The sequence below is a fragment of the Scyliorhinus canicula genome, chromosome 11 (genome assembly GCF_902713615.1).
Source record: "Scyliorhinus canicula chromosome 11, sScyCan1.1, whole genome shotgun sequence".
In the NCBI taxonomy this organism is placed as follows: domain Eukaryota; kingdom Metazoa; phylum Chordata; class Chondrichthyes; order Carcharhiniformes; family Scyliorhinidae; genus Scyliorhinus; species Scyliorhinus canicula.
Window position 1 is genome coordinate 166756813 of NC_052156.1, and position 27350 is coordinate 166784162.

The 27350-nt window shown below is 51.2% G+C and overlaps 1 long non-coding RNA gene across 1 annotated transcript; it reads left to right on the forward strand.

Annotated features, from left to right (window-relative positions):
* Nucleotides 1-834: 834 nt before the first annotated feature.
* LOC119973897 lies at nt 835-26388 on the forward strand. The gene is made up of 3 exons (XR_005462417.1): nt 835-934; nt 11491-11709; nt 26252-26388. It is a non-coding gene; the product is annotated as an uncharacterized LOC119973897 (long non-coding RNA).
* Nucleotides 26389-27350: the final 962 nt, after the last annotated feature.

Genomic DNA, 27350 nt, shown 5'->3' on the forward strand with positions numbered 1-27350 from the left:
CTGCTGTCGCTCCCATCCAGTCCAGTCTTCCCACCCAGTCTAATCGACCACAGACACGTTACCTGGAGAGATAGAGGCATTTGGAGGTTGCGGGACAGGTTTAGAGATGCCTCCTTATCATCCTTTGAGCAGCTGTGTCAGCAATTTGACATTGCAGGACAATCCTTTTTTCAATACTTACTGCTTGGAGACTTCATCCTTAATAAGACTTCCCTGCGTCCTGACTCCTCAATTTTCCCACTGGAAAGAATCCTGAGGAGCCGAAACAATTGATTAGTTGTGACTCTAAACGTCCCCGACCCCTTGCAACATCACAGTGGCTTATGCTGTTACAAATGCTGCCTATCATTTCCTGGGACTTGTGCACTGCTGCAGTGTTCACAGGAAACAGCTCGAAGGTAGCATGTCATCGTCATTAAACTTAATCACAAATTTGTTGCATTTAAGATGTTTTCACACTGATGGCCCATAAGTTGCCAGCAGTATTATTTATAAACTTGTGTTTGAGGAAGTTGCTTGTTTTTTTCCCCATTCCTTGAAAGTCCTTGCAGAACTCAGCACTCAGAACTAGGCATGGCGGATGGGGGTGGGAGGGGCTGGAGGCGAGGGTTATATTGCTTAACAAACAAGTGGAGTTGTTGCAGTTAAAATAAGTCCTGAAAATGAATTATTGCGTTCTGTAATCAAGAATTGATATATTACTCCAACAGGAAAATAGGAAAAGCATTAGAATTATTATTATAGCAGCTCCCAGACATTTGAACTGTATCATTAGCCACTAGGATAAATATATTAAAACAGCAACTACTATTTATATTCACACAGGGCCTCTAATGTCATAACCTGTCCCAGAGCTCTTGGCAGGAGCATTGTGAAACAAGATTTGACACTGATCACATAAGTAGACAATAAAAGCAAAAACCTGGTCCATGAGGTAAGTTTTAAGGAGTGTCTTAAAAGAGAAATGAGAGGTATAGAGGCGGGAAGATTTGAGGAGGAAATTCCAGAGTTTGAGGGCTTGCAGCTGAAAGTACATCTATCAATTGGTTGGAAAGTAAAGCAGGTTTGAAAAGATTTGTATTTGTATCGGTAAACATTAGAAATAAGTTATAGTTTTAACTGGGTTTAATTTAATGTTTCTGTGCCTGGAAGGGTTAGGTTCATGCTGGACAAAGGTGTTTGTATGTGTGGGGTTAGTTTCAATTCTAACTCTGTTCCTATTGCACAATGGGCAATGGCTATGGCGTGGAGAATAAATAATCCAACAGTGGTTGCTTAGCAACCAAGGACTTGTAAGGTAGAGAAACTTTTAAGTTTTAGTTTAGCTAATTTGATTGCAGTTGGAGATAGGTAGTGAGGGAGAAGGCAGCACTCACATCTCTGCCAGAAGCAGTTGGTTTAGAAGGCTAAAGAGGGATCACCTCTCTCAGCTCTGCTGGAAGAAAAGCTATACCATGGAGTAATGGTTAAGAAAGCAAGGGCAGAGATCTGAAGAGCAGCTACTTAAGGAAACTAAGGTTAAAGGTAATAGATCAGAGAACTGTTCAGTAAAGGCAGACTGAGCTGAGAAGGAGGCTGAGAAGCTGGAAAGATATCACAGGTTTGTGAGATTTTACTGCAGTCTGTGGAAAGTGAGTTGAAATAATTATGGAAATGGGTGTCTGGATCTCGGAATTTTGTACAAGCTGTTAAGGCAAAGGATACCTAAAAAGGGGTGCTGTTAAATCTTGGACTGTTAAAAGTGGAGCAGAAGTTTGGTTTAAAAGAGTCTTCTGTAAAACCTGGTCTGAATTTCGGAATGCAAACCAGTCAGGGAAAGTATTGTTATGGGAGAAGATTTTAAAGTGTGTTTTTGGGAGTGGAGTTTGGAAACTCTCATGTGATTATCACAGACAAAAATTTGGGTTCAGAGTGGAGTGCGTGTATTTGCCCATAGTCTTCTTCCGTACTTAAAAGGGACTTTTTGTGTTAACGCAACCATTGTAGCTTAATTTTGTAATCCATGTTAATCTTTACATTTTTGTGTATTTGTTAAGTTCAGGGGCAGTAAAGGAGTATTGTACTTTGGGATCATCCCGTCCAGTTATCATAGAACTTACAGTGCAGAAGGAGGCCACTCGGCCCATCGAGACTGCACAGGCTGTTGGAAAGAGCACCCTACCCAAGGTCAACACCTCCACCCTATCCCCATAACCCAGTAACCCCACCCAACATTAAGGGCAATTTTGGACACTAAGGGCAATTTATCATGGCCAATCCACCTAACCTGCACATCTTTGGACTGTGGGAGGAAACCGGAGCACCCGGAGGAAACCCACGCATACACAGGGAGGATGTGCAGACTCCGCACAGACAGTGACCCAAGCTGGAATCGAACCTGGATCCTGGAGCTGTGAAGCAATTGTGCTATCCACAATGCTACCATGCTGCCCTAGTTTTTGATGTGGAGATGATGCCCTTGGACTGGGGTGAGCACAGTAAGAAGTCTAACAACACCAGGTTGAAGTCCAACAGGTTTGTTTTGAATCACTGCTCCTTCCTCAGGTGAATGAAGAGGTGGGTTCCAGAAACATATATATTGACAAAGTCAATGATGCAAGACTCGCATTCAAAGTATCTAAACATCCACTGGGATCACACCACAATGATTTAGTGATTAAAATTTGGGGATGCTGGAGGTTGGAATTAGAGAAGTGTGTATAATTCAGAGGGTTGTGGGGTAGAGGAGGTTACACAGATACAGAGGGAAAATGCTATGGAGGGATTTGAAGAGAAGAAGGAGAATTGTAAAGTTGAGACGCTGCTTAACCAGCAGCCAGTATAGATTGGTGAGCGCTATGGCGACCGGTGAATGGGGCTGAGTGTGAGCTGGTGCACGGCCAGCAACATTTTGGATGAGCTCAGATTTGTGTAGAGTAGAATGAGGCAGTTGTCCGGGATTCTGTCTGAACAGGCAGGTCTGGAGGTGACAAAGACTTGTGGGAGCCCTTGGGCAGAATATCCCTCCCCAGTGAGCACATCACTGTCGACATGCCCAGGCCCCATGTGGATCTCTACCCTCCCAATCTAGAAGCTGTGTGCATGGTCCCCTACAGTGGATACCCCCGCAAGAAAATTTCACATACCCCCTCTTTTATTATGTTTCCACAAATACAGGTCCTAGATGCCTCCCATAACGATTACCATCCCATCTGCAGACCAGCTCAGAGCCAAACAAATCAACGGACAAAGACAGTGAAGATGCCCTGCAATCCAAGTTGTGCATTATCCCATATGAGCACATACCCCTTGCCCACCCCTGAAGGGGGGAGTACAACGTGTATGCAATGCCCTGCAGCATAGTCAGCTGCACCCCAGGACTCTCTCCTCTCTCTCACTGCTGACTGTGAGCAAGAGGAGTGACTGTGACCTCCTGGCCCAGACCAGGGATTTTGACTTTCAATGAGTTCTTCATTGCCCTCATGACTGAACCCGACACTATCTCTCTTTCCCACCTCTTCATGAGTGTCAGTAAGACCCATCTGTCATGTGCCACACAAACAAACACCCCTTCTCTTTTCCCATTCTGGGGTCTGCATGCATTCCCTCCCATTCATACTTCTGGTATCCCATCCACTCCCTTCTTTGTCAGCATCTCAGTTTCCACTGTTGGGCTGCAGCTTCCAGGCCTGAATCTCCTCTCTGCCCACTTCACGGCAGAAGTCAGCGGGATAACTGACCTGCCATTGACCCACCATCACAAGAATTGCAAACTGTTTTCACGCCGGAAAACAGTTTGACTCCAGCTGGATTTGCTGCTCCCGCTGCCACAATGCACGGCGGGTGGGAAACTTACACCCAATGTTTCTCATTTTCATTTCTAGTGAGTTCTTGTCAAAGGTGATAAAAGTGTAAAGTAATTCACTTGAGAAAATATGGTCACATTGGTGACCTGTGAAAGTAACCTTTAAATTGTTCATATTTTCTTCCTGCGGCCTAATAGTTTGATTGTGTTTCCCTTTGAATTGTTCAAGGAGGAGGATGCTGATTGGGAGAAGACATTTGTATCCCAGAATGGCAGTATTTATTTCAGCTCGGACTTCAAATCATCCTGGGATCGAAGTGTGGCACGGTGGCACAGTGGTAAGGACTGTTGCTTCACAGCGCCAGGGTCCCTGGTTCGATTCCCGGCTTGGGTGACTATGTGGAGCCTGCACGTTCTCCCCGTGTCTGTGTGAGTTTCCTCCGGGTGCTCCGGTTTCCTCCCACAGTCCAGAAAGACGTGCTTGTTAGGTAATTTGGACATTCTGAATTCTGAACATGCGCCGGAATGTGGAAACTAGGGGCTTTTCACGGTAACTTCATTGCAGAGTTAATGTAAGCTTACTTGTGACACTAATAGGGATTATTATTATTAACTGGTTCAGCAATCCAACTTGTAAAAATAAAAGAATACCATTATCCTGGTACTCCTGCATACTTAATGTTTAGAGAGCTTTTTTTAAGTTTGAAGTCTAGTTCTGAAACATATTCACCCTAGATGGGGTTATACTGGTATCATATCTGGTTCGCATCTCATTAAGCAGCAGGAACGGAGCATTTCCAGAGGAGAGCAGAATTGAAATGTTTTGTTTGGATGGGGCTCTAATGGACCTGTAGATGAGTTTGTGGCCAGACCTTCACATTCTGTTCATTCTGCTGAATTCTAAATGATCAGAAACTCATCGTACTTGGCTTTGATGGTTAGAATTGTGAGCTCAACTTACACAGCAAACAAAAGCTTTCCTTCCGATTCCAGCTCTGAGTGGGAAAGTTTCACCTAATTAGCCGGAAACTGCAGAAATGACATGTTTCCTCGCTAACTAGCAGGGAATGGGGGAAGATGGCTGGCTGTGAAAGAAAACTCTCTTGAAAGTTTTGTCACACTACCTTCTGGCAAAAGAAAGATAAAAGATGAGAACAGAACAGAAGTTCCTGGCTGACGTGGGAAATTGAGAGAAGGATGTGAAATTTGAAAAACAATCCTGGGATTTAGCTGATAGGACAAGCCGGACCAAACTCTGATTGATTTGCTTGCTGTTGCTCTGGAAACCACACTGATCTCAACGACTGCCACACCGTTAGGTGTCTGCCGTGGAGGATGCACAGCATCCTTGCTCCGGTTTTTCATATTAAATATGTTTTGAGGGACAAACTGGAAGGGGTGACCAAACCTCTTTTCATAAGGATAGTGCCCTTTAATTTTAGCGTTGTTGATTAACCTTCTGCATTCTATTGCTGTCCTATGTGGCTGCCATTGTTGACAGGTGACCTTAGCCATGAAACTGACATTTGAGTGGCTGCCATTCTGAAACGTTCTCTTGGTGGAATGTGAATACCTGTCAGCAATCACCATTCCTAGAATCTTCTGTTTGGGTAAATCTTAGTTCCAATGATTGATAAACAATGCACTAGCCTGGCGAAAGCTCTGAATACTAATCTATACGGTAATGCTTTACTCAGATACTTGAGGATATGTAATAAGCACTTTTCCTGGATTATCATTCTAATTCAATGTCAGTTCATGTATTTTATCATTCAGTCTTCTTTCCCAAATCTGAATTTGATGAAAAATTGGCATTGCTTGCAGAATATATTGATGGAATATTTATAACTGTACCATTCTCAGCAAATGAGACAGTCCCATACTGCTAAAAATGTCAAAACACAATTGACAAGACATAGAAAGGATTGAATTTCACTATCTGAATATCTGAATACCACAGTAGGCTGTTTAGCACAGGGCTAAATCGCTGGCTTTGAAAGCAGACCAAGCAGGCCAACAGCATGGTTCGATTCCCGTAACAGCCTCCCTGAACAGGCGCTGGAATGTGGCAACTAGGGGCTTTTCACAGTAACTTCATTAGAAGCCTACTTGTGACAATAAGCGATTTTCATTTCATTTCATCTTCATGCTGCCGCCTGTTAATGTTGATTACATTTTTCTTTCTTCAAGCTTCACTCTTCCCCTATCAAAGACAGGGGAATGATTTGCCTACAGGAAAAAGGTGAGGGAGTGGGACCAGCTGAGTTGTTCTTGAAGAGAGCCAAATGGGCCAAATGGCCTCCTTCTGCACTGTAACCATTCTATGTTTCAACGAGGTTAGGATTTGGCTGGCAGATACCATCTTGCAGCACCATTTGTGATTCCGGGTTGTGAGCATGTAGCCATCTAAGATGGCCACCTGCAAAGGCCCATGGGAATTATGGCCAACCCAGGACTCTGCGTATCTGAAACACAGGTAACCAGGCCTGATTGAAACCCCCGCTCATTTGCATTTTAATGGCCCATTTTCCCAGGACAATAGAACTCCAATCAGGCAACCGGTACAGCCACAGACTGATCGGCGCCACTTCCTTTACTCAGAAAGCCCAACTGCCAAGGTCAATGACCGCTAAGGTCCCCCCCAGCTACCAAGGCACCCGCCCCTTTATTGGCCGAAATCGAAGACGGTGATCAGAGCCCCGTCGAACTATTGGGTCCAAGGTTAAGGAACGCCTCAAAGAGCGCAAAATCCCAGAGGGATAAAAGGGAGCACAGCCATGTGTTCTGTCTCTTTTGGATCCGGCCTGTGCCAACCCAATTGCAGCAGGAACAGCCAGCCAAGTTCAAGACCAACGATCGCTACCTGACGGATAAGCCCAGCAGAGACAGAGCCATTTTCTTTGAACAAGTGAAATCCAGATAAAGGCCTTATCCATTTGCACAGTGCCAGTCGCCCTGAAGTTAAGTATAGGTTATTGTAGCTGATAGGTGTAATTTAACTCGTAGTAGATATTGTGTTTGCATGTCGACATAACCCTTGCGCATGCAAATAAACTATCTTTTGAACTAACTAGCTGGTTGTGTGGTCATTTGAACGATATAAGGGAAGGCTTGTGGTTCACCAACATTATTAATAGAGCAACAAGCATCAGCAAGTTATTGAACTGTGGAGATATAATAGCAGAGTCTGAAACTCCTCGCCTGAGATCCATACACATGCACTGTCCAAAAGGAGCTGCTGTATCATGGCTGGGAACCTGGAAGAGCAACCTTCCCTCACCCACAGCGAGCAAGCTGAATTTAATTACAATTGACTATGTGACCCTGGTTGATGTCAGTGAACGCAGCGCCAACCAGGGAAGAAAAGAGATCTTGCATTTCTCAAGCACCTTATCACATCTCTCTGAAAGATCCCATAGAATGAATTATTTGGATGTGCAGTCGCGCCATAGAAACTGAACTCGAAGCCTTCCTACTCGGCATGGCTCTGTTTCAGGGCAGTGACTTTACCAATTGAGACACTGGAGAGAGCGGTCATTGCAATTTCAAATCACCCATCGGGTAGAAACATTGTTCATAGAATCATAGAATCATAGAATCCCTACAGTGCAGAAGAAGGCCATTCGGCCCATCGAGTCTGCATCAGCCCTTGGAAAAAGCACCCTACTCGCCTCCACCCTATCCCCGTAACCCAGTAACCCCAACTAACTTTTTGTTTGGACACTAAGGGCAATTCAGCACGGCCAATGCACATAGCCTGCACTTCTTTGGACTGGGGGAGGAAACCGGAGCACCCGGAGGAAACCCACGCAGACACGGGGAGAAAGCGCAAATTCCACATAGCCAGTCACCCAAAGCCGGAATTGAACCCGGGTCCCTGGCACTTTGAGGTTGCAGTGCTAACCATTGTGCTACCGTATCGCCCGTGTTGAACGGAGTGAAAAGCTGTTGTCTTAAGTAAGTGTAGTAATCCACGGGAGGCAGGAGTTCCGTCACCACACCAATATTTATTTACAATAACGATATTACAGGAGCAGCTACAAACAGTGTTGCTAGCAGTCCAGTCAACTTAAGACTGGCTCACAAAGCCTACACAGGTGCTTATATGGGCCCCCTCAATGAGCTATCATTGAGGGAGCTCATACTCCAATTGGCCAACCAATAAAGCCAATTGGAGTTCATTACAGTAAGACTAAAAACCCAATGGTAAACTTCGATATAGTTGTCTTAGCAGAAAAGTGTCGTTTATTTGTAGTGTTAGGTTTGGTAGACAAATGCTATGTACGTATCATTCACATTAGAAATGAAGAGTAGAGCTTCTGTTCTGCTGCATTGGTTTTTACAGTGCTCTTTACTCAAAATCAGCCAAATAAATCAAGAGATTCTCAGTGCAAGTTACATCGACACAAATCATGACTCCATGATTTTTATAGCTGATTTTAAAAATTACATTGGAAGCTGATCCCACCCAAAATATCAGCCACGTGGCAAGGTCAAAGATCAAATTAAACATCATGGTGAGTCTCCAATCAGTGCACCCTTTGAGGAAACTTCTAAAATTAATGGGCTTTTTTTTAGGTATGAGAACACGAATACTGTGAATATGAAATGAAATGAAAATCGCTTATTGTCACGAGTCGGCTTCAATGAAGTTACTGTGAAAAGCCCCTAGTCGCCACATTCCGGGGAGGCTGGTACGGGGATGAACCGTGCTGCTGGCCCACCTTGGCCTGCTTTAAAGGCCAGCGATTTATCCCAGTGTGCTGAACCAGCCCCTTGCTGGTTATATTTAATAGTATAATAGAATATTTAAAAGTATTTGATTTATTATGAAATTCAATGTTGCACACTGATCATAGAACCATTACAATACAGAGGAGCCATTCGGCCCATCAAGTCTGCACCAGCCTCCGAACGAGCCACCTACTTAGATCCACACGCCACCCATCCCCGTAACCCCACCTAACCTTTTTTGGACACGAAAGGGCAATTTCGCGTGGTCAATCCACTTAACCTGTGTAACTGTGGGAGGAAACCGGAGCACCCAGAGAAAATCCACACAGACACAGGGAGAACATGCAAACTCATGCAGCCAGTCACCCAAGGTCTGAATCGAACCCAGGTCCCTGGTGATGTGAGGCAGCAGTGCTAACCACTGTGCCATCACGATGCCCCTGATGAATCTAGTAAATGGTTCAATACAATGCAGTTTAAAATTCTGACTTCTGAGGAGTGGCAATCACAGTCAGATTGCCACCCAATCCCATGACACTGAAATGCAGCCTCATCTTTCATGCCCAACCCCCGAACTCAGGTCGAATGAGGACAGTGCAGTCCAAGGACCTGTATCGTGAGCGAGAAGTCAGAGAAAAGGAAGACATGCCTTGTTTTCATACCACCAGCTGCTGTAAAGCCATTAGGTTGAAAGGTCCCAGCCACTTTGAGAAGCCAGGGAGGAGGTAAGTGAGTAAAGTAAGTGGAGGGGCAGTGGGTCAGTGGGTGGGGGTGGGGATGGGGATGGGTGATCAGTGGGGGGGCATTGGGAGGGTAGTCGTGGTGGATGAGGGGTAGTTGGCGGGGTCTTTGGAGAGGGGGGTGAGCAGGAAGGCGGTTGTGGGGACCAGTGGAGTGTTGGGAGGGCTGTCAATACTGTAGTGGTTTTAATTACTCTAACCTTTCCTGGGTTACTATTCCTGTCGGAACCATCTGAACTCTGAGATTTAAATCAGTGTATTGGATAGTTTCTAATGCAGGGCATTTTCCCAACATCGAAGTTTGAACTTCCCGGGCAATTGGCATGTAATCTTTACGAGGACACATTCAGGGGGCCACCCCGGTGATGCACAATCAATAACTCATTGGGTCACACATGGCTGGGGATGGGCAATATGGCGGTGCCCATGAATCGCATGTGGTCCCTGGGGACCAAGACGGCGGTGCCCGAGGTCCCCACGTGGCTCGCAGGATCAAAGATGGCGGCGCCCACGGGCCGCACGTGGCCTGCGATGAGAGTAATGGCGGCGGCCCCGGTTCGCCCCCAGAGACAGCGGCGACCGCCCGGGCCTGGCATACCGCCACAAAATGCCCCCCTTTTCCACAGCCCTTGCAAGTTGCGGAGCGGGCCGGGTAGCGTTGCCGGGGGTGCTTGGCTTGCCCGCAAAAATAACATCGGGGCCTCCTGGGGTTGCCTGGCAGCTGCGTGGCACACGCTTGTGGGGGTTGGGGGATGCGTCGAAATCGGCTGCGGGTGGGGTCCACGCTGCCCATGGGGCTGCCGCGCGGTCGGGGACGTACGCTCGGGCGTTGCGGGAGGCTACGTCTAAGGAGTTTGCGAGGGTCTGTGCCTCCTTCAGACTCAGCGTCTCTTTTTCCAGCATCCGCTGCCGGATCTGAGAGGACAGCATATCTGCAACGAAGGCGTCCCGGATTAAAAGTTCGGAGTGGTCGTTGGCTGAAACTTGCGGACAGTCACAGTTCCTGCCTAGTACCAGCTGTGCGCGGGAGAATTTGTCTCGCCCGGAATTTGTCTGGTGGCTAGAAGATGTTGGGCGTAAACCTGATTTACTGGGCGGATGTAGTGTCCTTTCAACAGGGTCATCGCGGCCGCGAAACCGTCCGCGTCTTCGATAAGCGTGTAGATTTCTGGGCTCACCCTCGAGTGGAGAACTTGCAGTTTCTGGTTCTCCGTGGGTGTAATTGTGGCCGTCCTGATGTATCCATTGAAACACGCCAGCCAGTGTTTGAAGGTCGCCGCTGAGTTTGCCGCGTGGGGGCCGCGTTCCAGACACTCCGGCTTGATGCGGAGCTCCATTCTTCAAATCTAGGTCAATAAATTGATGCACGATCAATAACTCCTGAAGCAAGGTCGTAGGACAATTGAAGGCTTTATTGAACTAGATGTTTCCCCCAGTAGCGCAGGTACAGAATGCAGCAGCTAGGGAAACACAGACTCTTATACTCCGCCTTACTGGGCGGACTTCACCAATGATCTTACAGTATCAAGTACCTCCAACACCAATCATCAGGTACCTCCAACCTAGGTACCATAATACCCCTAATACCACACCCAGCAAATCCTTCGGTACACCCCAGGTGTGCCGCCACCCCACCCCCTCAGAGATAGGAAGTTATGGGCTGATATAATTTTCAGTTATTAAAAACTGGGCTATTCATAGTTGGTGGATTGACGCTGATTGAAAAAGCTAACAGTTTTCAGAGAAGCCAATTCTCAGCTGTATTAATCAACTATAGCAAGTCAATCATCACCCTGAACCATATCAATGTCGGTAGAAGAACCCAATTATGCTCCATTATGCTGCCCACTTTTGCTGGTCCACGGACGATTTTACAATCCTCAATTTGCAAACGGATTTAAGCCGAAACCTGAGCAAAAAATTCAATCCGGAAACCCAGAAAACTTGAGTACAGTTGTTCCCTCGACTTCCGATTAAACTCAAAGCGGAAACCCTACTCCCCAAGGTTGAAGCAGCTACTTGGTGCAATGGCATCTCTGTCAATATAATCTGGTTAGATTTTATTGTACAAACTAAAACCCACCTTTGGGAATAGATTGCGTGCCATGTTTTTATTCTTTTTCTGCAACTTGGCATATCCGTAATATTCAACCCAATTCAATTACTCAGTGTTGTCCATCTGTTCTGCTTGTCATGAATTAATGAAGATTATTAATTTTTTTTGCGGATTAGCTTGCTGACATCTGCAAAAACACACATCCCTGCAGGTGTCCCGTTGAAACCAGTCGTGCAAGCAGAGCTGCTTTACTGAGTCCTGATTCTCTGACGTGTCACAAAAAATGGCCATTCGGACCCAATTGTTCCAGGAAACAAAATGCTGGAAATCTGAAAAAGGAACGGGAAATGCCGGAAAGGATCAGCAGGTCAGGCAGAATCCGGAGCGAGGGAAAGGTAAGGTTAATGTTTCAGGTCAATGACCTTTGCTTGAACTGAGACACTTTGCAGGTTAACAGTCCAATGGGAGGGTCAGAGCCAAGGGAATGGGAGAGGAAACTGCAGATCAGTCTATGGTGAGGTGGATTGTTGACAATGATTCAAAGGCAGAAATGACGATGACGTTAGAGAGATGGAGGGCAGTCTTTCTATTTCTCTATGGCATACTTACCCTCACTCTATCTAAGATCAGATCAATTGATGTCCATTGGGGAACTGCAATGTTTGCCTCCAAATAATACATCAGCTGAATCTGAAATAAATGTGATAATTCTTCATAGTTTTAGAATAACTCTCAGATCTCAGGGGCAGCACGGTAGCATGGTGGTTAGCATAAATGCTTCACAGCTCCAGGGTCCCAGGTTTGATTCCCGGCTGGGTCACTGTCTGTGTGGAGTTTGCACGTCCTCCCCGTGTGTGCGCGGGTTTCCTCCGGGTGCTCCGGTTTCCTCCCACAGTCCAAAGATGTGCTGGTTAGGTGGATTGGCCATGCTAAATTGCCCGTAGTGTCCTAAAAAGTAAGGTTAAGGAGGGGGTTGTTGGGTTACGGGTATAGGGTGGATACGTGGATTTGAGTAGGGTGATCATTTCTCGGCACAACATCGAGGGCCGAAGGGCTTGTTCTGTGCTGTACTGTTCTATCTTCTATGTTCTATCTCAAATCCCTTGGAAAACAGGCACGGTGTCATAAGGGAGTACTGCACTGTCAGTGGTTCCGTCTTTTGGGGCCTCAACCCACCTTTTGGGTGGATGTAAACCATCCTGGTCAAATTTATTCAGCAATCAACATCCCAAGAATAGGTTGTATTATTATCACTGGTGAATGTGGAGGTTTGCTGAATACAAATTAGCCGCTGTGTTTTCTACATGACAATAGTGACTTCAAAACCATTTCATTGGTTACAAAATGCTTTGGGACATCATCTTTATTTAAAATGAAAGGTGCGATGTAAATGTAAGTCTATCTTTCTTTTTCCAATATACACACGAACAAGGGGCTGGATTCTCCGATTTTGAGACTATGTCCGGAGCATGTGTCTAGTCTTACAATGACCTGCAGCACGGTAGCATGGTGGTTAGCACAATTGCTTCACAGCTCCAGGGTCCCAGGTTCGATTCCCGGCTTGGTTCACTGTCTGTGCGGAGTCTGCACGTTCTCCCCGTGTGCGCGTGGGTTTCCTCCGGGTGCTCCGGTTTCCTCCCATTGTCCAAAGATGTCCGGGTTAGGTGGATTGGCCATGATAAATTGCGCTTATTGTTCAAGGTTGCCCTTGGTGGGGTTATTGGATTATGGGGATAGGGTGGAGATGTGGGCTTGGGTAGGGTGCTCTTTCAAAGAGCCGGTGCAGACACGATGGGCTGAATGGCCTCCTTCTGCACTGTAAATGCTATAAATTCTATAAGCAGTCGCGCCGTACAACATGGCGCCAGTCGCATATGGACCCGGCCTGCCAAATAGTGTCCTCCTGGACCCCCCCCCCCCCTCGCCACCCCCAGACCACCCCCCACCAGTCCCCCCAGCCCTCGCTGAAGCCCCCCCTGCCAGCAGCATGGCTCCCCCCCCCCCCGACTGTGGCGGCGCTGGACACAGTCCGCAGCTGGACACAGTCTGGACGCAGTCTGCAGCTGGACACAGTCTGGACGCAGTCTGCAGCTGGACACAGTCCGCAGCTGGACACAGTCCGTAGCTGGACGCAGTCTGCAGCTGGACACAGTCCGCAGCTGGACACAGTCCGTAGCTGGACACAGTCTGGAGCTGGACACAGTCTGCAGCTGGACACAGTCCGCAGCTGGACACAGTCCGTAGCTGGACACAGTCTGGAGCTGGACACAGTCCGCAGCTGGACACAGTCCGCAGCTGGACACAGCTGGACACAGTCCGCAGCTGGACACAGTCCGCAACTGGACACAGTCCGTACCTGGACACAGCCCGTAGCTGGACACAGTCCGTAGCTGGACACAGTCCGCAGCTGGACACACACCGCAGCTGGACACAGTCCGCAGCTGGACACAGTCCGCAGCTGGACACAGTCCGCAACTGGACACAGTCCGCAGCTGGACACAGTCCGCAACTGGACACAGTCCGTACCTGGACACAGCCCGTAGCTGGACACAGTCCGTAGCTGGACACAGTCCGCAGCTGGACACAGTCCGCAGCTGGACACACACCGCAGCTGGACACAGTCCGCAGCTGGACACAGTCCGCAGCTGGACACAGTCCGCAACTGGACACAGCTGGACACAGCCCGCAACTGGACACAGCTGGACACAGTCTGCAGCTGGACACAGTCCGCAGCTGGACACAGCTGGACACAGTCTGCAGCTGGACACAGTCCGCAGCTGGACACAGCTGGACACAGCTGGACACAGTCCGCAGCTGGACACAGTCCGCAGCTGGACACAGTCCGCAGCTGGACACAGCTGGACACAGCTGGACACAGTCCGCCACTGGACACAGTCCGCAGCTGGACACACACCGCAGCTGGACACAGTCCGCAGCTGGACACAGCTGGACACAGCTGGACACAGCTGGACACAGTCCGCAGCTGGACACAGTCCGCAGCTGGACACAGCTGGACACAGTCTGCAGCTGGACACAGTCTGCAGCTGGACACAGCTGGACACAGCTGGACACAGTCCGCAGCTGGACACAGTCCGCAGCTGGACACAGTCCGCAGCTGGACACAGCTGGACACAGCTGGACACAGTCCGCCACTGGACACAGTCCGCAGCTGGACACACACCGCAGCTGGACACAGTCCGCAGCTGGACACAGCTGGACACAGCTGGACACAGCTGGACACAGTCCGCCACTGGACACAGTCCACAGCTGGACACACACCGCAGCTGGACACAGTCCGCCACTGGACACACACCGCAGCTGGACACAGTCTGCAGCTGGACACAGTCTGCAGCTGGACACAGTCCGCAGCTGGACACAGTCCGCAGCTGGACACACACCGCAGCTGGACACAGTCTGCAGCTGGACACAGTCTGCAGCTGGACACAGTCCGCAGCTGGACACAGTCCGCAACTGGACACAGCTGGACACAGTCCGCAACTGGACACAGCTGGACACAGTCCACAGCTGGACACAGTCCGCAGCTGGACACAGTCCGCAGCTGGACACAGTCCGCAGCTGGACACAGCTGGACACAGCTGGACACAGTCCGCAGCTGGACACAGTCCGCAGCTGGACACAGCTGGACACAGCTGGACACAGCTGGACACAGTCCGCCACTGGACACAGTCCACAGCTGGACACACACCGCAGCTGGACACAGTCCGCCACTGGACACAGTGCACAGCTGGACACACACCGCAGCTGGACACAGTCCGCAGCTGGACACAGTCTGTAGCTGGACACACCTGGACACACACCGCAGCTAGACACAGTCCGCCACTGGACACAGTCCGCAGCTGGACACACACCGCAGCTGGACACAGTCTGCAGCTGGACACAGTCCACAGCTGGACACAGTCCGCCACTGGACACAGTCCGCAGCTGGACACACACCGCAGCTGGACACAGTCCGCCACTGGACACAGTCCGCAGCTGGACACAGCTGGACACAGTCCACAGCTGGACACAGTCCGCAGCTGGACACAGTCCGCAGCTGGACACAGCTGGACACAGTCTGCAGCTGGACACAGTCCGCAGCTGGACACAGCTGGACACAGCTGGACACAGTCCGCAGCTGGACACAGTCCGCAGCTGGACACAGCTGGACACAGCTGGACACAGTCCGCCACTGGACACAGTCCACAGCTGGACACACACCGCAGCTGGACACAGTCCGCAGCTGGACACAGTCCGCAGCTCGACACAGTCTGCAGCTGGACACAGTCCGCAGCTGGACACAGTCCGCAGCTGGACACAGTCCGCAGCTCGACACAGTCTGCAGCTGGACACAGTCCGCAGCTGGACACAGTCCGCAGCTGGACACAGTCCGCAGCTGGACACAGCTGGACACAGCTGGACACAGTCCGCAGCTGGACACAGTCCGCAGCTGGACACAGCTGGACACAGCTGGACACAGCTGGACACAGTCCGCAGCTGGACACACACCGCAGCTGGACACAGTCTGCAGCTGGACACAGTCTGCAGCTGGACACAGTCCGCAGCTGGACACAGTCCGCAACTGGACACAGCTGGACACAGTCCGCAACTGGACACAGCTGGACACAGTCCACAGCTGGACACAGTCCGCAGCTGGACACAGTCCGCAGCTGGACACAGTCTGCAGCTGGACACAGTCCACAGCTGGACACAGTCCGCCACTGGACACAGTCCGCAGCTGGACACACACCGCAGCTGGACACAGTCTGCAGCTGGACACAGTCCACAGCTGGACACAGTCCGCCACTGGACACAGTCCGCAGCTGGACACACACCGCAGCTGGACACAGTCCGCCACTGGACACAGTCCGCAGCTGGACACAGCTGGACACAGTCTGCAGCTGGACACAGTCCGCAGCTGGACACAGTCCGCAACTGCACACAGCTGGACACAGTCCACAGCTGGACACAGTCCGCAGCTGGACACAGTCCGCAGCTGGACACAGCTGGACACAGTCTGCAGCTGGACACAGTCCGCAGCTGGTCACAGCTGGACACAGCTGGACACAGTCCGCAGCTGGACACAGTCCGCAGCTGGACACAGCTGGACACAGTCCGCCACTGGACACAGTCCACAGCTGGACACACACCGCAGCTGGACACAGTCCGCAGCTGGACACAGTCCGCAGCTCGACACAGTCTGCAGCTGGACACAGTCCGCAGCTGGACACAGTCCGCAGCTGGACACAGTCCGCAGCTGGACACAGTCCGCAGCTGGACACAGTCCGCAGCTGGACACAGCTGGACACAGTCCACAGCTGGACACAGTCCGCAGCTGGACACAGTCCGCAGCTGGACACAGCTGGACACAGTCCGCAGCTGGACACAGTCCGCAGCTGGACACAGCTGGACACAGCTGGACACAGCTGGACACAGTCCGCCACTGGACACAGTCCACAGCTGGACACACACCGCAGCTGGACACAGTCCGCCACTGGACACAGTCCACAGCTGGACACAGTCCGCAGCTGGACACAGTCCGCAGCTGGACACACCTGGACACACACCGCAGCTAGACACAGTCCGCCACTGGACACAGTCCGCAGCTGGACACACACCGCAGCTGGACACAGTCTGCAGCTGGACACAGTCCACAGCTGGACACAGTCTGCCACTGGACACAGTCCGCAGCTGGACACACACCGCAGCTGGACACAGTCCGCCACTGGACACAGTCCGCAGCTGGACACACACCGCAGCTGGACACAGTCTGCAGCTGGACACAGTCCGCAGCTGGACACAGTCCGCAACTGGGCACAGCTGGACACAGTCCGCAACTGGACACAGCTGGACACAGTCCACAGCTGGACACAGTCCGCAGCTGGACACAGTCCGCAGCTGGACACAGCTGGACACAGTCTGCAGCTGGACACAGTCCGCAGCTGGACACAGCTGGACACAGCTGGACACAGTCCGCAGCTGGACACAACTGGACACAGCTGGACACAGTCCGCCACTGGACACAGTCCACAGCTGGACACACACCGCAGCTGGACACAGTCCGAAGCTGGACACAGTCCGCAGCTGGACACAGTCCGCAGCTCGACACAGTCCGCAGCTGGACACAGTCCGCAGCTGGACACAGCTGGACACAGTCCGCAGCTGGACACAGTCCGCAGCTCGACACAGTCCGCCACTGGACACAGTCCACAGCTGGACACACACCGCAGCTGGACACAGTCCGCCACTGGACACAGTCCACAGCTGGACACACACCGCAGCTGGACACAGTCCGCAGCTGGACACAGTCCACAGCTGGACACAGTCCGCAGCTGGACACACACCGCAGCTGGACACAGTCCGCAGCTGGACACAGTCCGCAGCTGGACACAGTCCGCAGCTGGACACACCTGGACACACACCGCAGCTAGACACAGTCCGCCACTGGACACAGTCCGCAGCTGGACACACACCGCAGCTGGACACAGTCTGCAGCTGGACACAGTCCACAGCTGGACACAGCTGGACACAGTCCGCAGCTGGACACAGTCCGCAGCTGGACACAGTCCGCAGCTGGACACACACCGCAGCTGGACACAGTCCGCAGCTGGACACAGTCCGCAGCTGGACACAGTCCGCAGCTGGACACAGTCTGCAGCTGGACACAGTCCACAGCTGGACACAGTCCGCAACTGGACACAGCTGGACACAGTCCGCAACTGGACACAGCTGGACACAGTCCACAGCTGGACACAGTCCGCAGCTGGACACAGCTGGACACAGTCTGCAGCTGGACACAGTCCGCAGCTGGACACAGCTGGACACAGCTGGACACAGTCCGCAGCTGGACACAGTCCGCAGCTGGACACAGTCCGCAGCTGGACACAGCTGGACACAGTCCGCAGCTGGACACAGTCCGCAGCTGGACACAGTCCGCAGCTGGACACAGCTGGACACACACCGCAGCTGGACACAGCTGGACACAGCTGGACACAGTCCGCCACTGGACACAGTCCACAGCTGGACACACACCGCAGCTGGACACAGTCCGCCACTGGACACAGTCCACAGCTGGACACACACCGCAGCTGGACACAGTCCGCAGCTGGACACAGTCTGTAGCTGGACACACCTGGACACACACCGCAGCTGGACACAGTCCGCAGCTGGACACAGCTGGACACAGCTGGACACAGTCCGCCACTGGACACAGTCCACAGCTGGACACACACCGCAGCTGGACACAGTCCGCCACTGGACACAGTCCGCAGCTGGACACACACCGCAGCTGGACACAGCTGGACACAGTCCGCCACTGGACACAGTCCGCAGCTGGACACACACCGCAGCTGGACACAGTCCTCAGCTGGACACAGCTGGACACAGTCTGCAGCTGGACACTGTCTGCAGCTGGACACAGTCCGCAGCTGGACACAGCTGGACACAGCTGGACACAGTCCGCAGCTGGACACAGTCCGCAGCTGGACACAGCTGGACACAGCTGGACACAGTCCGCAGCTGGACACAGTCCGCAGCTGGACACAGCTGGACACAGCTGGACACAGTCCGCCACTGGACACAGTCCACAGCTGGACACACACCGCAGCTGGACACAGTCCGCAGCTGGACACAGCCCGCAGCTGGACACAGTCCGCAGCTGGACACAGTCCACAGCTGGACACAGTCTGCAGCTGGACACAGTCCGCAGCTGGACACAGCTGGACACAGCTGGACACAGTCCGCAGCTGGACACACACCGCAGCTGGACACAGTCTGCAGCTGGACACACACCGCAGCTGGACACAGCTGGACACAGTCTGCAGCTCGACACAGTCCGCAGCTGGACACAGTCCGCAGCTGGACACAGTCTGCAGCTGGACACAGTCCGCAGCTGGACACAGCTGGACACAGTCTGCAGCTGGACACAGTCCGCAGCTGGACACAGTCCGCAGTTGGACACAGTCTGCAGCTGGACACACCTGGACACAGCTGGACACAGTCCGCAGCTGGACACAGTCCGCAGCTGGACACACACCGCAGCTAGACACAGTCTGCAGCTGGACACAGTCTGCAGCTGGACACAGTCCGCAACTGGACACAGTCCGCAGCTGGACACAGTCTGCAGCTGGACACAGTCCGCAACTGGACACAGTCCGCAGCTGGACACAGTCTGCAACTGGACACAGTCCGCAGCTGGACACAGTCTGCAGCTGGACACAGTCTGCAGCTGGACACAGTCTGCAGCTGGACACAGTCCGCAGCTGGACACAGCTGGACACAGTCCGCAGCTGGACACAGTCTGCAGCTGGACACAGTCTGCAGCTGGACACAGTCCGCAGCTGGACACAGCTGGACACAGTCCGCAGCTGGACACAGTCCGCAGCTGGACACAGCTGGACACAGTCCGCAGCTGGACACAGTCCGCAGCTGGACACAGTCCACAGCTGGACACAGTCTGCAGCTGGACACAGTCCGCAGCTGGACACACACCGCAGCTGGACACAGTCCGCAGCTGGACACAGTCCGCAGCTGGACACAGCTGGACACAGTCCGCAGCTGGACACAGTCCGCAGCTGGACACAGCTGGACACAGTCTGCAGCCGCCACGCTGGGTTTCCCAGACCACACGGGACCCGTGCGGTCATGAACTCGGCCCAACAGGGGCGGAGCATCGTGGAAGGGCTTCAATGTCACCCACTGGCGCCGTTATGACAGCGTGTGGCGCGCTCCTAGATGATGCCGATTTGCAGGAGGTGGAGCATCGGAAAAAAAGCGCTGACCCCGATTCGGTCGCAAACAGGGATTCTCCACCCGATCACCAATTACGATTTTGCCGTCGAGCAATGGAGAATCCCGCCCAGGGTGTTTGGTGTTAGAACTTCACTTGCGTCGTGGTGTGGTGGTATTTCCACAGACTTTCACCCACTCTAACTGGGCTGCCAACATTCAGGCTCCGCATTGTTATTGGAGTGAGCTGAGACCATTCCGACAGCCTCCTGCCTCATTTTTCCTTTCGGATTAAAAAAAAAATTACAGGATGTGAGCGTCACTGGTTAGGCCAGCGTTTATTGCCCATCCCGAGTTCAGAAGGTGTTGGTCAGCTGCCTTCCTGAACCACTGCAGTCCTTGAGGTGTAGGTACCCCCACTGTGCTGTTAGCGAGGGAGGTTCAGGATGTTACCCCAGCGACAGTGAAGGAACGGTGATATATTTCCAAGTCAGGGTGGGGAGTGACTTGGAGGGGACCCTCCAGGTGGTGGAGTTCCCAGGAATCTGCTGCTCTTGTCCTTCTAGATGGTAGGAGTCGTGGGTTTAGACGGTGCTGCCTAATGAACCTTGGTAATTTCCTGCAGTGCATCTTGTAGATGCTACACATGGCTTCCACTGTTCACCTGCACTGGAGGGTTTGAATGTTTGTGGAAGGGGGAGCAATCAAGCGGGGCTGCTTTGTCCTGGATGGTGTCGAGCCTTTGAGTGTTGTTGGGGCTGCGTTCATCCAGACAAGTGGAGAATATTCCATCAGACTCCTGACTTGTGCCTTATTGATGGTGGACAGGCTTTGGGGGGTCAGGAGGTGAGTTACTCGCTGTAGGATTCCTTGCCTTTGACCTTCCCTGGTGGCCTACTAGTTGAGTGTCCAATTCGAGGGTTACTTGATGAGACCTGGTGCAAGGGCCACAGGGGCCACTTTCAAAATGTGTGCAGGCAGGTTTTAAACTTAATTTAAGGGAGATAGCGAAAACCTGCCGTGAGACAGATCAGCATTTGAGATAACACACTGGGCTGGCGGCATTGGTGCCCTTCTTGGTCGCCCACGTTTTTCCAAGGTTCCACGCTGCTCTGCTTCAGTCACACCTTTTGATTTAATTTGGCTCATGCCAAAATCACGGCAACCATTGAATTGATTTCATTGTTTTTTCCAGCAGCACTCTATGTGTCATTCTCTCTCAGCTGGCTGCGTGTGTGTTTTTAGTCTGTCCCCTCCCTGTGGGCTGTTTCATGTGTTCCTCTGTAATCTGCACCCATTTTGATGAATGGTCACATCTTATTTGCTGTGATTGGCCTGCTGTCTGTTATCAGCAGTTTCTATTTTAATCTCAGGTCTCTAACATGTGCAATTTTGCTGGCTTTTTGTTCAAAAGTGCAGTTGCGCTTTTATACTGTAACCTGAATTATTCACACGTTGTTTCTGAGCTGCCACCAAGAGGGGAAATTTCGGTTGTATATATTGAAGAAAAGGCACACACTCGTGGATTAAACTCAAACATGGGCCTTCTCTTCACCTGCATGTTAATGAAAAATTGTGCGCTAAACAAACATTCCTCTTGAAATCACATTACCATCATTAAACAAAAGACCAATATCAATCAATTAAAACGCTCCCTGTAGCCATGGCAACAAGACAGAATCGATATTATTGGTACTGCTTTGAGTACACATCAAAAGATAGATTTGTCTTCATGGTTGTCCACTGGATTTTCAATAGACACAGTGCACTTCAGTGGAAGAAGCTGCCCATTGACTGGGCCAGGTACTTAAAAAAAAGATTGGGAGGACATATGAGTATGTCATTCAAATTCTTAGCTGCCAACTAAAATCTTCATGAAATTCCCTTTTGAGTTGACTCTGTGAGCAAATCATTGAATTTAAATATCAAATAATAACCTGCAGAAACTTTCAAGTCAACAGTGTAAAATGTTGCAATGTAAATTCACAATCCGGTGTAATAATAATAATAATCTTTATTGCTGTCACAAGTAGTCTCACATTAACACTGCAGTGAAGTTACTGCGAAAGTCCCCTCGTCGCCACATTCCTGTTTGGATACACGGAGGGAGAATTCAGAATGTCCAAATTACCTAACAGCACGTCTTTCGGGACTTGTGGGAGGAAACCGGAGCACCCGGAGGAAACCCACGCAGACACGGGGAGAACGTACAGACTCCACACAGACAGTGACCCAAGCCGGGAATCAAACCCAGGTCCTTGGCGCTATGAAGCAACAGTGGCAACCACTGTGCTACTGTAGTTTATCTTTACCTATCTTTAGCTAACCAATCCTTTTTTTAAAAATAATTTTTATTAAGATTTTCACAAAATATAAACAACAAAACAATATTAACATAACAACCATTGTAAAAACCCAAGAACAACACCCACCCAACTACAAAAGCAACTGCAAACAAAGAAGAAAAAAAAAGCAAACAACAAAAGGGAAAGAGATAACACCCCCCCCCCCCCCCCCCCCGGGTTGCTGCTGCTGCCGGCCTATTTCCCTACCGTTCCGCCAGGAAGTCCAGGAAAGGCTGCCACCGCCTAAAGAACCCTTGTACTAATCACCTCAGGGCAAATTTCACCTTTTCCAATTTGATGAACCCCGCCATATCATTGATCCAGGCCTCCACGCTTGGGGGCCTTGCATCCTTCCACTGAAGAAAAATCCTCCGCCGGGCTACTAGGGACGCAAAGGCCAGAACACTGGCCTCTTTCGCCTCCTGCACTCCCGGCTCCACTGCAACCCCAACAATTGCGAGTCCCCAGCCTGGCTTGACCCTGGATCCCATCACCCTCGACACCGTCCTTGCTACCCCCTTCCAAAACTCCCCCAGCGCTGGGCACACCCAAAACATATGGGCGTGGTTCGCTGGGCTCCCTGAGCATCTAGCACACCTGTCTTCGCCCCCGAAAATCCTACTCATCCTCGTCCCAGTCATGTGGGCCCTATGCAGCACCTTGAACTGTATGAGGCTAAGCCTCGCACAGGAAGAGGAGGAATTCACTCTCTCCAGGGCATCCACCCACGTCCCCTCCTCAATCTCCTCACCCAGCTCCTCTTCCCATTTACCCTTCAGCTCCTCCACCGAGGCTTCGTCTACCTCCTGCATTACCCGCTATGTGTCCGAAATCCTCCCTCCTCCAATCCACACCCCCGAGAGCAACCGATCCCGCAGCCCTCGTGGGGGCAGCAAGGGGAACCCCTCCATCTGCTGTCTGGCAAACGCCCTCACCTGCATGTACCTAAACATGTTCCCCGGGGGAGCCCAAACTTCCCTTCTAACTCCCCCAAGCTCGCGAACCTCCCCTCCACAAACAGGTCCCTCAACCTCCTAACCCCTACCCTGTGCCAGGCCAGAAATCCGCCATCAATGCTCCCTGGGACAAACAGATGGTTCCCCCATATCGGGGCCTCCATCGAGCCCCCCACTTCTCCCCTATGCCGTCTCCATTGCCCCCAAACTTTGAGGGTAGCCGCCACCACCGGGCTCGTGGTATACCTCGTTGGAGGGAGCGGCAACGGCGCCGTTACCAGCGCCTCCAGGCTCGTGCCCACACAGGACGCCACCTTCATCCTCTTCCATGCTGCCCCTTCCTTGTCCATTACCCACTTATGCACCATTGCTGCGTTGGCAGCCTAGTAGTACCTACAGAGGTTGGGCAACGCCAGCCCCCCCCCCTATCCCTGCCCCGTTCCAAGAACACTCTTCTCAACCTCGGAGTCCCATGCGCCCACACAAATCCCGTAATACTCCTGTTGACCCTCCTAAAAAAGGCCTTCGGGATAAGGATGGGGAGGCACTGGAACAGGAACAAAAACCTCGGGAGCACTGTCATCTTAACGGACTGCACCCTCCCCGCCAGTGACAGCGGTAACATATCCCACCTTTTGAACTCCTCCTCCATCTGCTCCACCAACCTTGTGAGGTTGAGCTTGAGCAGGGCCCCCTAGCTCCCAGCCACCTGGACCCCTAGGTACCTGAAGCTCTTCCCTGCCTGCTTCAGTGGGAGCCTACCAATCCCCTGCTCCTGATTCCCCGGGTGCACCACGAACAACTCGCTCTTGCCCAGGTTCAGCTTATACCCAGAGAAGCCCCCGAATTCACTAAGAATCCTCATCACCTCCGGCATCCCCCCCCACTGGGTCCGCCACATACAGCAACAGGTCGTCCGTATAAAGCGACACTCGATGCACCTCCCCACCCTGCACCAGGCCCTTCCAGTTCCCTGACTCCCTCAACGCCATGGCCAGGGGCTCAATTGCCAACGCAAAGAGCCAGGGGGACAGGGGACACCCCTGTCTCGTCCCCCAGTACAGCCGGAAGTACTCCGACCTCCTCCTATTCATGGCTACACTCGCCATCGGGGCCTCATAGGGCAACCTCACCCAACTGACAAACCCCTCCCCAAACCCAAACCTCTCCAACACCTCCCACAGATACTCCCACTCAACCCTATCAAAGGCCTTCTCCGCATCCATTGCCACCACTATCTCCACCTCCCCTTCCACAGCCGGCATCATAATAACGTTGAGGGGCCTTCGTACGTTTGTATTCAACTGCCTTCCCTTCACAAACCCCGTCTGGTCCTCATGAATGACCCCCAGCACACAATCCTCCATTCTTGTGGCTAAGATCTTTGCCAGCAGCTTGGCATCTACATTTAGCAGCGAGATCGGCCTATATGACCCGCACTGCAGAGGGTCCTTGTCCCGCTTCAGGATCAAGGAAATCAGTGCCCGTGACATAGTTGGGGGCAAAGCCCCCCCTCCCTTGCATCATTAAAGGTCCGGACCAACAGGGGGCCCAACAGATCCACATACTTTTATAAAATTCAGCCGGAAACCCATCCGGCCCCGGCGCCTTCCCCGACTGCATGCTCGCTATCCTTTAACCACCTCCTCCAGCTCGATCGGCGCCCCCAGTCCCTCCACCTACTCCTCGGGAATCACAGCTTGTCCAAGAAGCGCCCCATTCCACCCTCCTCCACCGGGGGTTCAGACCGGTGCAGCTCCCCATAGAGGTCCCTGAAGACCCCATTAACATCTACCCCCCTCCGCACCACCTTCTCAGCTCTATCCATCACTCCCCCAATCTCCCTGGCCGCGTCACGCTTTCGGAGCTGGTGTGCCAGCATCCTGCTCGCCTTCTCCCCGTATTCATACACCGCCCCCTGTGCTTTCCTCCACTGAGCTTCCGCCTTTCTGGTAGTCAATAGGTCGAACCTGGCCTTAGCTAACCAATCCTGAACGACTATCTATAAGAAATGGCTACTCGGCCAATCAAACACATCACCTCTTGAACAACCAATTTTATGAACAGAGGTTTTGGTCGTTTGTAACGAAAAGCGGAATAGCCATTTTTTGTTTCTGACCAACCTAGTTATATAATATTTATATCAAGCATAGTTGTATTGCTGAGAGAAGAGTCACATTGCTGAAGCCTTTCGCTTTGCTGAGGGTACACATCCTGATGGCCGGCAGCTCATACCAAACAACATGTCCCTTTGGCTGTTCCTCAATAGGCACAGTACTGGCTGTACTCAACCACTCTGTGCATAATGTCTGCATTTGGTCAGCACTTACTAAACAATCCCGAGTGTGCTCAGAATTACACAAACAACCGATTTAAGATTATCAGTCGGGTTCACAGTGTGGCTTACTTTACACTTGCTAGAAACTACACACAGTCATGTCCAGGGACCTGCTCTCCCCAGGCAAGAGGAATATGTCCAGACATTGCACCTTCTTTGAGTAAACAAAAACATGTAGAACAATACCTTCCTGGTGCATTAATCATGGCAATGTCACAACCAATCAGAGCCGTCTCAAAAACCATCCCTTTCCTCATACCTGATAAATTGTTGTTCCCTTTGAAATTTGGCATTCTTGGGCCAATTGTGATGAGTGCAAGATGACAAGCTTTGACAGCATGTGTCTTTTTTCAGCAAAACTCAAGTTCTGTCCGAGCAAGCATAGTTGTAGTCCTACAGTTTCAGGGGCTCAAATAGAACTCTGCTATGTTTTATTTATTCTGTATAAAGTCCATGTACACTTGTACTTGAAGATTAGTGTACAAATGCTGAGCATGTTTGCATGCAAATTCTTTGTCCATTGTGGTAACAGCAGTGTTAAAATACATTAATTTATATGCTGCATTTTACACAGGCTGATACAAGACCATAGTGCCATGAATGGAAAGCACTAAATACTGTTGGGTGGAGATGATGAACTGGCATACATTCCACGGCACACTCAGGTGTGAAAGGATTGAGGAGAGTGGCATGTTCCTCCCTTGAACCTGATATCAGGCAAGCTGTCTTTTTCATTTGCAAGCTGGTGCTTCTACACAAATCATTTCCAGAGAAGCATTTCCTTTGTGATTGAGAGAGTGGTATCTTTCCAAAGTCAACTTTCCAATATCCTGCAATGCATGCTGGCCCACTGGAACCTCACATTCCAGATGCTTTTTCCCCCCCTCATTCTCCGAATGTTCAAATCTATTCCATTAATCCTAAACATGTGACTGCAGGAGTGAGGCACTGTGGCAGCCAATTAATGCAACACATATTCATCAATCTAGAGGATGATGTAAAATTCCAGGATTTAATACAAATCAATGAGGGATTGATTCACCGTGTGACATTGGACTCGAAATGTGAACACTGTTTTCCTCTCCACAGGTCCTGCTTACTCTGTTGAGTATTTCCAGAACTTTCTGCTTTTAAACTCAAAGGGCGATTCTGTCCAACCTTTCTCGAGAAGTGTGGTAAATGGTTGGTGTAGCGGTGGAATTCACTGCAATGTTTTGGACGAATATTTGAGAGAATTTCTCATCAGTGCACAACATCCATGAAAACAGGTCAGCAGCAGGAATATCTTCATACCTGTGGTAACCAGGGAAGACAATCCATCAGTGAAGGTCTGCAGTTCGGAATCCGGTTTTGAAGTATATAGTTTCTCAGAGCAGCAAACGGGCATTCCATTGGCCCTCTCTCAATAATTTAAGGAGACTTCTTCTGATATGTCATTTCTCCAGCTGGTCACTAGAGACAAAAACTGTAATCCCTCTTCCAGTGCGGTAGCAAATGGGTTTCTCGATGAGGTTGCTTTCTCTCCTGACAGCAGTACTGTGAACATCTCCCTGTGGACCCCAGAGAGTTTTTATTTCAAAGCCTCATTAGTAAACTCAATTTAAACAAAGACTTAAGCAGTGCCAAAAACCTTCTGTTGATGTGATGAGGAGATTCTGATCTATTGGTCACGC